This window comes from Peromyscus maniculatus, chromosome 17, assembly GCF_049852395.1.
Source record: "Peromyscus maniculatus bairdii isolate BWxNUB_F1_BW_parent chromosome 17, HU_Pman_BW_mat_3.1, whole genome shotgun sequence".
In the NCBI taxonomy this organism is placed as follows: Eukaryota; Metazoa; Chordata; class Mammalia; order Rodentia; family Cricetidae; genus Peromyscus; species Peromyscus maniculatus.
In genome coordinates, this window is record NC_134868.1 from 60,001,709 (window position 1) to 60,012,471 (window position 10,763).

General features: G+C 48.2%; 1 long non-coding RNA gene across 1 annotated transcript; it reads right to left on the bottom strand.

The window, feature by feature from the left end:
* Positions 1-1,747: 1,747 nt before the first annotated feature.
* Positions 1,748-3,225, bottom strand: LOC121823519 (uncharacterized). The gene is made up of 2 exons (XR_006065026.2): positions 2,641-3,225; positions 1,748-2,403 (listed from the first exon to the last, which is right to left on the bottom strand). It is a non-coding gene; the product is annotated as an uncharacterized LOC121823519 (long non-coding RNA).
* Between the last annotated feature and the right edge of the window lie 7,538 nt (positions 3,226-10,763).

Below are 10,763 nucleotides of genomic sequence, written 5' to 3' on the forward strand. Positions count from 1 at the left end.
CACAAACACATAAAAATTGCAGAACTTGTCTCTCAACAGATTTTGGAATGTGCATTACCTCACTGTTAGCTGCAGTTGGCATTCTGTGCTAAGCACCCCTATTCAACTGAAGCTTTGATTTGCTCCTTAGGTCCCCTCTCCAGATGCACCCACTGAGTTGATTCCTTGGTAACTACGTGTCTACCCTCTTCTGTAAGTTTGGTATTTATTTTTAGAATCTGAGTGACACCATAGGCATTTTATTCTTTGTGTTCTTGCTTATTTCATCCATGCTGCAAGAAACGATTGGTTTTCTCCCTTCTCTGCTCGACCATCCCTTCCTTCTTTTCCTTCTTCCCCCTCTTTCTCACTTTGACAGGATCTTGTATAACCCAGGCTGGCTTCAAATTACTACTCAGCTTAGAATGACCTTGACTTCTGACCTTCCCACATGGACTCTCTTGCAGCTTTGTGCTTGGACTTTTATCTGGTCAGGCTACTGGCTAGGCCGTGACTGACCTCACATTCCCCATTGTACTCACTCTGGTCACTGTGTGCTGGTCCTGGTGGTGAGAAGCTTTCCTTCTGCTCAGTCTCAAAGCTGAAGACTCTTGCTGCGAGTCCAAGTGGTCGCACCTTCACAGTGCCTGACTGGCAGCCATGTTTTCCAGACCGGCACCAGCTTATCATCAAAGCATTCTGACTCAAGATCCATTGTTCTGAATACAAATCATGAGGCTGCACCCAAGAAATGGTAGTGGATCCAGAGTCTGCCCCATAGTTCTGAAATCTCAGATATTTAGCTATATCAAGAGATATGACAATATTTGGATTTAACGTCAGAGCAGAGCTCAGATTCCAAACACAAGGTTGTTGCCCTTCTACAAAGCAGGGTTCAGAGCACAGACCACAGGAAGGACCATCCACCTGTGCATTGCACCTCTCGTTAGCTCCTTGCTCTCAGGGTAGCCCTAAGGTCTGCTTAGGTTTTACAGGTGGAATTTTGGGCACCACTATATCAAATGTATTAGCATCTCCATTCTATGTGTCACCTCCATCTGTAAATCTGTTTCCATCAAACAAGCAATCAGAGTGTCTCTGGGAGGATTTGTTCCCCCACCAACAACTCTGATGGAGAATTTGTCCCCCAACACCTCTGATGGAGGATTTGTCCCCCGGCACCTCTGATGGAGGATGTTTACCCCCGGCACCTCTGATGGAGGATGTGTACCCTCAGCACCTCTGATGGAGGATGTATACCCCCAGCACCACTGATGGAGGATTTGTTCCCCCGGCACCTCTGATGGAGGATTTGTCCCCCAACACCTCTGATGGAGGATGTTTACCCCCAGCACCACTGATGGAGGATTTGTCCCCCAACACCTCTGATGGAGGATTTGTCCCCCAACACCTCTGATGGAGGATTTGTCCCCCAACACCTCTGATGGAGGATTTGTCCCTCCTCAACACCTCTGATGGAGGATGTGTACCCCCAGCACTTCTGATGGAGGATGTGTACCCTCAGCACCTCTGATGGAGGATGTATACCCTCAACACCTCTGATAGAGGATATGTACCCCCCATATCTGATAGTTTCATCACCCTGTGGCATATTGCAGGCACCACCTCTCCTTCCTCCATTGCTTACTGGAGACTCAAGATGTTGAGGATAATTCTGATCCTCCAGCTTGCACTGATTATAACAACATTAGGTAGGAAGATGCTCCCGTCATTCACCAATGAAGAAAGTCAAAGTGACGTGAAGTGCTTTGAAGTTGCCATCATTTTCCTTTTAATCACTTCAGATTCTTTTTAATTAGAAATTGGGGATGGAAGAACCAGCTTCATCTGTCCCTTCCCTTGGTTCACTGAAGCCGTGATTTGGGCGCTCACTCTGGATGCTGTTCTTGTCCTGCTCGGAGGCTGCCCTGGGCTCGAAGGGCTGGAGCTAGGAGGTGCTCGGTGGCCTCCTGGCCCCAGTCTTCTCAGGAGGACCTTGTCTCTGTGGAGGGCAGAACACTTTACAGCCGGCGTTCCTTGGTGGCACAAATGCTTGAGCAAGTTGGTGGCAGCACTACAAGAACTGCTTTGGCCCTTGCCTGGTTGTGGCTGCCGGTCAACGACAGGAAAGCAACATCTCAGAGTAGCTTTCTAGCTAGAACTGCAAAGGAGGGAGTCTGAGCCTCCTTAAGTCCCTTCTTGTAAAGCGACAACACTTTATTCATCTCATTTATGCAAAGGTCACCAAACACATATACAGCTGATGAGTGGGAAAGAGTAGAAGCACTTCAGAGAGCACCAGACTGCAGAGACCCAGCAGGAAGATGCGGGCATCACTGTTGGGCTGTAGCAGAACTTCTGCCAGCCAGGGCATTTTGTCAGGCCCCAGTGCCCATCGCAGGGTTCTGTCGAGCCTTCCTGTGTCTGTAATGGAAAGGTCTGAGTCAGATATGCAAACCACGAGTTTGAACATTCCCAGCTGTGCGTGCCTCTCCTGCCTGGACTTTGCACTTCATGTAAACTCGGTGCTCGCGCCTGACTGTGTATAAAGGGCAACAGATTGTGGAAAACAAGTCAGACTCGCCCCTGTTTACCACAAACCAGCCAGCTAACAAGGGGAGGGTTGTGAAACTGGGTAGTCCAGGTCACCCTTCTACATACCTAAGAGCATGGCCCTGTGGCGATGGAGCCATCTTCTAGGGAACAAGGGACTGCCGGGCTGTAGGGTGACCTGTGTGTCACCAGCCCTTCCAAGCGTCCAGAGCATGAGAGGTCTCACTGTGAGAATGGAAAGATGTCCTTTGAATGAAGCATGCAATGGGAATGATTGGGCCACTTTGCTGTATTTCCTGTGGTCTTAAGGGAATGTGGAGTTGAGGAGTCTGGGTGTGTGGGCAGCACTTCAAGCTTGCTTCCTTCAATTTGAAGAGGTTCTGCCCAATATGTTCCTCCATCATCCCTCTTCAAAACCAGAAGTCAAATGAGGCTGCCATTGGCATCCTTGTGACTTTAATCTACTCTTGCTTCCTCCTGTTGATGATGTGTTGATGATGCTCGTGATGACGGCCTTGCACACTGTCACGTGCATTAGCAAGGACACATGGTCCCTTTATAAAACAGAAGGAAGACTGGCTTTTCTAATCATCGGTGATGAATGAGGGAGAAAGCGTGTTTGAGTTTCTGGAACATTCCTGGTTTGCTTTGATCCATCTTACTAGATGTAAGCTGTCTTGAAGAGTGAAGACTTTGAACGGCTTTGCAAAGCTAGTAAGTTTCTTGCAAAACCTTCAAATCAAAAGACTATTGATTGGCTCTGACGTCAGCTGACTGCTAGCTGACCACAGGCTGCGCCTGAGGGAGGCCAGCGTTTTCTCATGACATCAGTCCTTTGGCCAAGGATGAGAGGGACAAGACAGATCTTCAGCGGGGAGACTTCAAAATAAATGCCTTTTAAATAATTTTTGTTTTCTTCTGAAAAGAAAACTGGAACTCATTTCAAGGAACTCCGTAGCAAGCAGCAGTGGCGGCCAGCGTGTCCGAACACAGCTGAGCATGCTGGTGCAAGTGCATCACTTATCTGCAGGGCTTCCCTTCCCCGTCATCAGTGCGGGAGATGGGATGATTGTGACGATCCACCTCCTGTTTGCATGGTGAACGTGTGCCTTAGCCTGCAGGCCTTCCAGTGAAGTCTTTCCTGTCCTTTTGGGGCAGTTGCAGCAGAAAAAGGAGCATCAGAACCTCTGCCATGTGGTGGATTTGAGGGGGCATTTTGCAAACAGCTGCAGGAGACTCAGCCAGCTGTGTGTGTGTGTGGGGGGGGGCAAGGTATTCATGATCGCAATTTCCTCTGCAGATTCACCTGTCTTGCCGGGCCTCTTCGCTGGTTCTGTCCAAGCCGGGAGCACTCGTCCCATAGTACTGTCTACAGGCCACGATCCACTGCTTCTAACTGGTAGACAATTAACAGCCCACACTCACTGTCTTCAGTTGCCTTGAGCAGTGGATTTGGTGACTCTTAAACCACTGTTGCCAGGGGAAGCAGAGGGATCAGCTCTCCTGACATTCTGGCCACATTTCTACCAACTGCTCCACAGGCTTGTCCCATGCATGCTTCTGTTTAAGGAGCTCTTATTTTGTACAGTTGCTAACTCAAGCCCAAACCAAACTTCTCTAAAGTGCACACATTTTCTGGAGGGCACATCACAGTATTCTTGCTCTATGAGAAACTGGGTTGCCCGTTGGTGTTGTGTTTGGGGGCTGTTTTAAATTATAAATAAAAAAGCACAAAGGAAAAAAAAAGACACGATGCTCACTCAATAGGAGGTGCTTATGTATGACATGAGAAAGCTAAGGTAGGCATTGCTGGGAGCATGGGCGTCTGAAGGGCATCCATACTCAGCTGCTGTGCCCCTGTCCTTGAACCTTGCAGGCAGCATGGTCTTAGGTTAAGCCTGAGGGTGACTTGTACTCAGTCACTTAGTATGGCCACTTCCACCTGCCTGTCTATGTAGACAAACCTGAGTGTGTGTCGGGTCTCACTCAGTCCCAGCAGCTGACCTCCACCCACTGCTTGTGCCTGTCAATCCAGAAACTTTCATGTCCACAGACACCTCCTCTGTTTTGGGTCTTAGCGATGCTGGTCTGACCACATCTCTGCAGAGGTCCTGGTTCTGAGGGTCTGCCTGACCAGTCCTGGCACAAGGCCATCAAGACCAGGATCTTGAAGTCTATTGCAGCTTGGACTTTGTAGTTCTGGATCTACACATACGTTTTAGAGAATAGGTAGCTGTCTCAGACAGAAGCGAGGACCAGCTGACCCAGATTTTTAAACTGGGGTCACAGTTCTACACTGGGTACATATGGGGGCCATGAAAAAAATGGGGAACAGTAAAAGGTTTCTGAATAGGCATTGGGCAAAAATGAATTCAAAAGCAAGCACCTAAGGACTCTGAGGTGTTTCGGTGACTGCGTTGCCGCCTTGGTCCTAACTACGCAGCGTGGGCATTCTGCACCATGTGCTGTCATTTGCCACAGCCATGAATGCAGCCTGAAACACCTCAGCTCAGACTGGAGACCACTGTGTGTTATCAACTGTAGTGTTTTCCGGCACATGCTGAGTTTTCTTCTGGTATAGAAAGCTAATGCGTTCATGTTGGAAGACATACTGTTACAATGTTCCTCCTGTCCCTCCTCAGCACCAAAGTATCAGATTAGTCATTCTTGGGATTGCATTGGGCTATGTTGTTTGATTTTTAACATTTAATGTTTGAGTCACTGACTTGAACTTCATAACACACACATACACACACACACACACACAGGCACACACACACACACCCATTGGATACATTTTAGCTTTGGATTGAGAGGGAATTTCTAACAATTTTTTAAAAGATCCTGACTACACACCTGCTATTTTGTGCTTTGTATTTTGTAAAGTAGTGTTCTCAGCACTGATGGTTATAAAACTCAAAATTTCAATCAATTGAAGATACCCTGTCCTGCAGTATCAATTATTCAGCCATGGGTTTGCTCTTTTTTTTTTTATTATTATTATTATTTTACAACACCATTCAGTTCAACATAATAGCCACAGAATCCCCTGTTCTCCCCCTCTCACCCACCCCTCCCCCCAGCCCACCCCCCATTCCCACCTCCTCCAGATCAAGGTCTCCCCCGAGGACCGGGGTTGACCTGGTAGACTCAGTCCAGGCAGGTCCATTCCCCCCTCCCAGACCGAGCCAAGTGTCCCTGCATAAGTCCCAGGATTCAAACAGCCAACTCATGCAACGAGCCCAGGACCTGGCACCAATGCACAGCTGCCTCCGAAACAGATCAAGCCAAATGACTGTCTCACCCGTTCAGGGGGCCTGATCCAGTTGGGGGCCCCTCAGCCTTTGGTTCATAGATCCTGTGCTTCCATTCATTTGGTTATTTGTCCCTGTGCTTTATCCAACCTTGGCTTCAACAATTCTCGCTCATATAAACCCTTTTCTTTGGGTTTGCTCTTAATGGAAACAACAAAGAAGCCTGCCCATCTCATCTGAATGGATTAGAACTTTACATTTGTCTTTAATAATTGGTAACATTGTATGTACACTAAAGGACTGTTTTAAAATAGGTTCCTTTGTAATTTGTTATTGGTAAACCTTTTATTTGCTTATCTGTCCTATATACCTGGATGGCATATGTTTGTTGAATAAGGAGACATGAAGGGAGAACTTTAAGGACCACTGATTTATGACTCTAATCTCTCCTGGCTTCAGCCTCAGAATTTTAATCCTAAGTGTGCCAACCAGAGAGGCTCTCTGGCTTGATTTGGGACTGATGTGGCTGTCTGGGAACCTTTCTCGGGGGCTCTTCCTGGGGGTAGAGGCTGAATCCATGCATGACTTTCTCAGCCCTCTGGTTTAGGGCTCTCTTCCTTTCTCTGAATAGCTTGGAAAGATGCCCTTTGGCACCCTGAATACTGACAGGTGTCAGAGGCCAGAAGTGAAGGAGTGTGGTTTTGCAATCCAATGTAGCTTTCCCATGAGTTATGGGAACCCAGGGAAGGCATGCAGTTTCAATTCACTCAGTTTCTTTGAACCTTCCACCCCATGTCTGAGAAATTCTCCTGATATTCACTCGTCTGCTCTTTATAGCACAGTGATGATCATGTGCAGAGATTTGAACCTTCTGAGTGTGGGCAGACACAAGACACGGCAGGGTGAGTCTGCAAGACTAGCCATGAAACTAAGCCAGCATCCGACTATTACTATGCTATCAAGAAATACAGCACAGGGGATGCTTCCTCTGACACTCCACCTTGAGTGTGTGTGTGTGTGTGTGTGTGTGTGTGTGTGTGTGTGTGTGTGTGTGTGTGTGTGTGTGGTGTATGAATAGGTGTGCACATCACGTGTATGTACATGCCCCCATACATGTGCTTCTGGAGGCAGAGGTCTATGTCCAGTGTCTTCCTCTATTGCTCTCCACTTACGTTTTGAGACCACCGTGGAGCTGGTGGACTGTCCAGGTGGGCTCACCAGCAAGCCCTGGGATGGATCCTCTTCTTTTTGTGTCCTAGTTCTGTGATTACTGGTGTGTGTGTTTCCATGGACAGATTTCTAAGTGGGTGCTGGTGCTCCAAACTCAAGCCCTTGTGTGTGTGTGTGTGTGTGTTGCAACATCTTACCACGGGGCCATTTCTCCCTCTTTTATCCAGAGGTTCCTAAAAAACAGAATTCTCAGAAGCAAGCAGGGTACATTAAAATCCCCACTCGGTGTTTGGTTTTAACTCTGGGGTAGGAGCGAACCAGTCACCTCTGAGCTGCAAGACAGGTTAGGAGAAAGCATTGGTCAGCGGTCTCTCACCCATGCCTTTCTTCTTTGTCCCAACAAAGAGGCTTCGGAACTTTATTATTTATTTATTTATTATTTTTATTTTTTTTTACTCATTTGCTTTTGTGAATGGGGAAGAACAGAATGAAAGACTCTCTCAGGGGCCCCAAAGCCTGGGCTCTGTGATTTAAACTAAGGTATAGACATGATGCAACTTGCATTAAACATACAGTGGTTGTCGGCCTGGGCAGAGTCTGGACATCTGGTCGGAGCCGCCCTGAAGAGAACAGCTACCTCTTCATAGAGGCAGAGCCCCAGACATGGCTGACCCTGGAACGTACAATGACCTTGTTTAGAGCATACCGTACCTCCATGAGGTCATCAGTGAGATGTGTGATACACTCATCTCACAGACCGGATGTGTAGTAGGTCTAGGGGTGGGGTGGGAGGAGGTTGCTTGAGTTTACTATGACTTCTCCCCTGCATTCATACTTAAACTCAATCCCCATGGGGCAGAGTAAGTGGGCTGGGGCATGATTAAGTCAGGCAAGCTGGGAGGAACCAACCAGGTGCGTTTCATTCTTCCATCCTCCATAGCCATGTGAGGTCAAGGGGACATCTTGCAGCAGAATCTCAGCTCATCAGACCCCAAGCATTCTCAACCTGATACTGGATACCTGGTTTCCAGAACCATTCATGAGAAACTCACTGCTCTTACTTCCAAATCCCCACTTTGGGGTCCTTTTTGAAGTACCAAGAGAAAAAGTTGCTTACAACCTCCCAACTCTGACGAGCTTTAAAGAATTCAAGTCTGGTCCCTGTCCTGAACCTCTGAGGCATGACAATGACATTGCCACCATCAGTGATTCCTACGAGACAGTCCAAGACTGACCATTCACACCGAGCAGTGGACTTCACACTGTCCTCAGCAGCGGACAGTCCATCACTATAGGGCCACTCCAGTCACTGTACTCTAAGTCCCTTCCTCTGCTCAGTCTGGCCCTCCTAGGAGACAAATGTGACAGCTATGTTCCCCCGGGGTTTCCCATAATCTCAGGTCCTGCCCATCCTGAAGCAGGTGACTCAACCCCAGAAAACCACTTCCCCTCCAGATCACCATCTGCTTGGGATGAAAGAAAAAGGGGTTTCTTGTCTTGGTTTATTATTTTTAAAAGTCAAGGTCTCAATTAAGCCCCAGTGGTTCCCAGGGACATCTCTAGCTCCCAGCCTTCAGGGCTGGAGCAGGCACAGCCAGTTGGATGGTACAGGGGACGGGGATAGCTTGTAAATCCTTCCCAGAGTCACGGTCGGTCTCGTCGCCGTCAGCGCCAGCTCCCCAGCTCTTACCGACCCGTGATACGGGCATCATTACAGCCTCCTTGCACTCATCCTTCACACTTTCGGAATGGGGGAAAAGGGAGATTAATTGTAGAGCGAGACTCTTCAGCAATTTGCTGAACCTATACATTCCTGGCATTAATCTTCCCCCAAGTGCCCTATCATTAACTTGGAAAATCACCCGGGCAAAACCATCACGTAGATACATGCAAATGCAAACACATAAATAGTGTGCAGAGCCAGAGGGCGGGGGGAGGGAGCTGTCGGGCACCAGAGAACCAGCTGAGAAGGAAGATGATCCATGGGGCTCTTTCTCCAGAAAGCTCTGTCTGTGACTGTGCCATTTATCTACAGCCATGCACTATTTATTAGAATGGCTTACTTTGGGCTTGGGCTCTGGAAAACCTTTCCATGTCCAGGTTGTGCTCAAATCTTATGAACAAAAATCACTTCATTGTCGCTCTCCCCGAACACTCTTCTGCCCACTAAAGAGTCTAGGGACCATTTGCCCACTAAATTCTCCTCTGCTCAGAAGGAAAAAAATAGGCAAACATATGCTGATTCTGAGGTTTTTCACATTGTAGCATTTTTTATTATGCCGAGTTAGATTAGTCTTATCAGATATAAAATTGGCCAGAGCACTGGACTGCTCGGTGCAGCCTGGAAGACTGACTGTCCACATGAAGATTTGATTTTTAGATAACCAGAGGTCTCTGTGCTCATAAAATCATACTGGCCAGCAAGGCAGGGAAATCGGCGTCCTCCGGAGGACAGTGGCCCTTGAGTCTGGGGGGAGGTTGCGGGCTTTGTTCAGGCCACTCCTCTGCATTCTCTACTCAGTGCGGACTGAAGCAGCCAACCCGACACTCAGCACTGCCAGCATGGGGGAAAAGAGGAAGCGTGGGCCCGTGTCCCGTCCCCCTCCCCCACCCCCCCACCCCCCGCCTTGTCCCCCCTCCTCGTGACCGCTGGTAAGTAGGGTCTTTTAAGTGTTTGGACCAAGAAGGATCTCTAGGCTTAGTTCTGTACCCACGTCTTCCAGCTAGCTGAACTAGCTAGAGCAGAAAATACAGGTACGGTAAATGAACACATAGTGACTCTGAAAATGGAGATTTGGGGAGACACCAGCACTTAGGTTCTTTTCTAATTTTATTTGAAAGGTGGGTATGCTTGTCATATCCATCCTGTGAAGCTGATGCTTGGGCACCAAATTCAAGCCTGAATTTAAATTATTTAAAGCAGAGGTGGAAGCTCTTTGCCAGGACTTCTTGAGGGTAGAGTGGAGCACACGGTAAGAATTAGATCCTAGACCCTCATGAGGCCATATGTAGAGATAGCCATATGTAGAGATAGCCCCACATTCTAGCAAGGTTCTTGAAGTAACAAGGGGCTTGCTCTTGAGATCTTTCAGCAAGCAGAACCGGTGACTTGGGTTCTCTCAGCGAATAAGAAAGTGTGTTCTTGGGTTGTCATGTTAAACGTCAAGATCTCAGCAGCACCAGGAGGTGTAGAGCAGCAGCAGCATCTTCCAGTTAACAGGAGAAGATGCTGTGGCCTCTGAAGATCAAAACCCCCTTCTCCTTGAATCCTGCTCTGATTATCAGGAAAATCCATCAGTCACCATCCATGACACTAACTGAATATATAGGACAGTAAGTAGGACAGTCACGTGACACTGCGAAAGAGCGCCCGACAGAGCAGCGTAAGGGCTCTCAAGCTGGCGCACAGTTTCAGGGGGATGGAGTCCATCACAGCGAGAAAGACAGAGCCTGTCTGTTGTGGGGGAGAACAGCAAAGGCGGGTTTTTAACACGGGGAACCGAGAAGCAGACAAGAATTGGGAGTGTGTGCCAGGTAGTACCCTTCTAAGGCCCGCCTCCTGGGATCGACTTCCACCAGCTGTGCATCTTCCAAAGGTTACACAGTCCCCAGAATGGAGCCACCGGCTTGGGAACAAGCATTCAAACCTTGAGCCTGAGAGAGGAGATTTCAGAGTCAAACCACAGCAAGTCGTACACAGAGTATTACCAAAGTAAGAGGAGTCGGACTGAGCTCTACAGAACGCAGTGGGTTTTAAAAGATACTTTAAGCCAGGAGGTGGTGGTGTATGCCTTTATTCCCAGCACT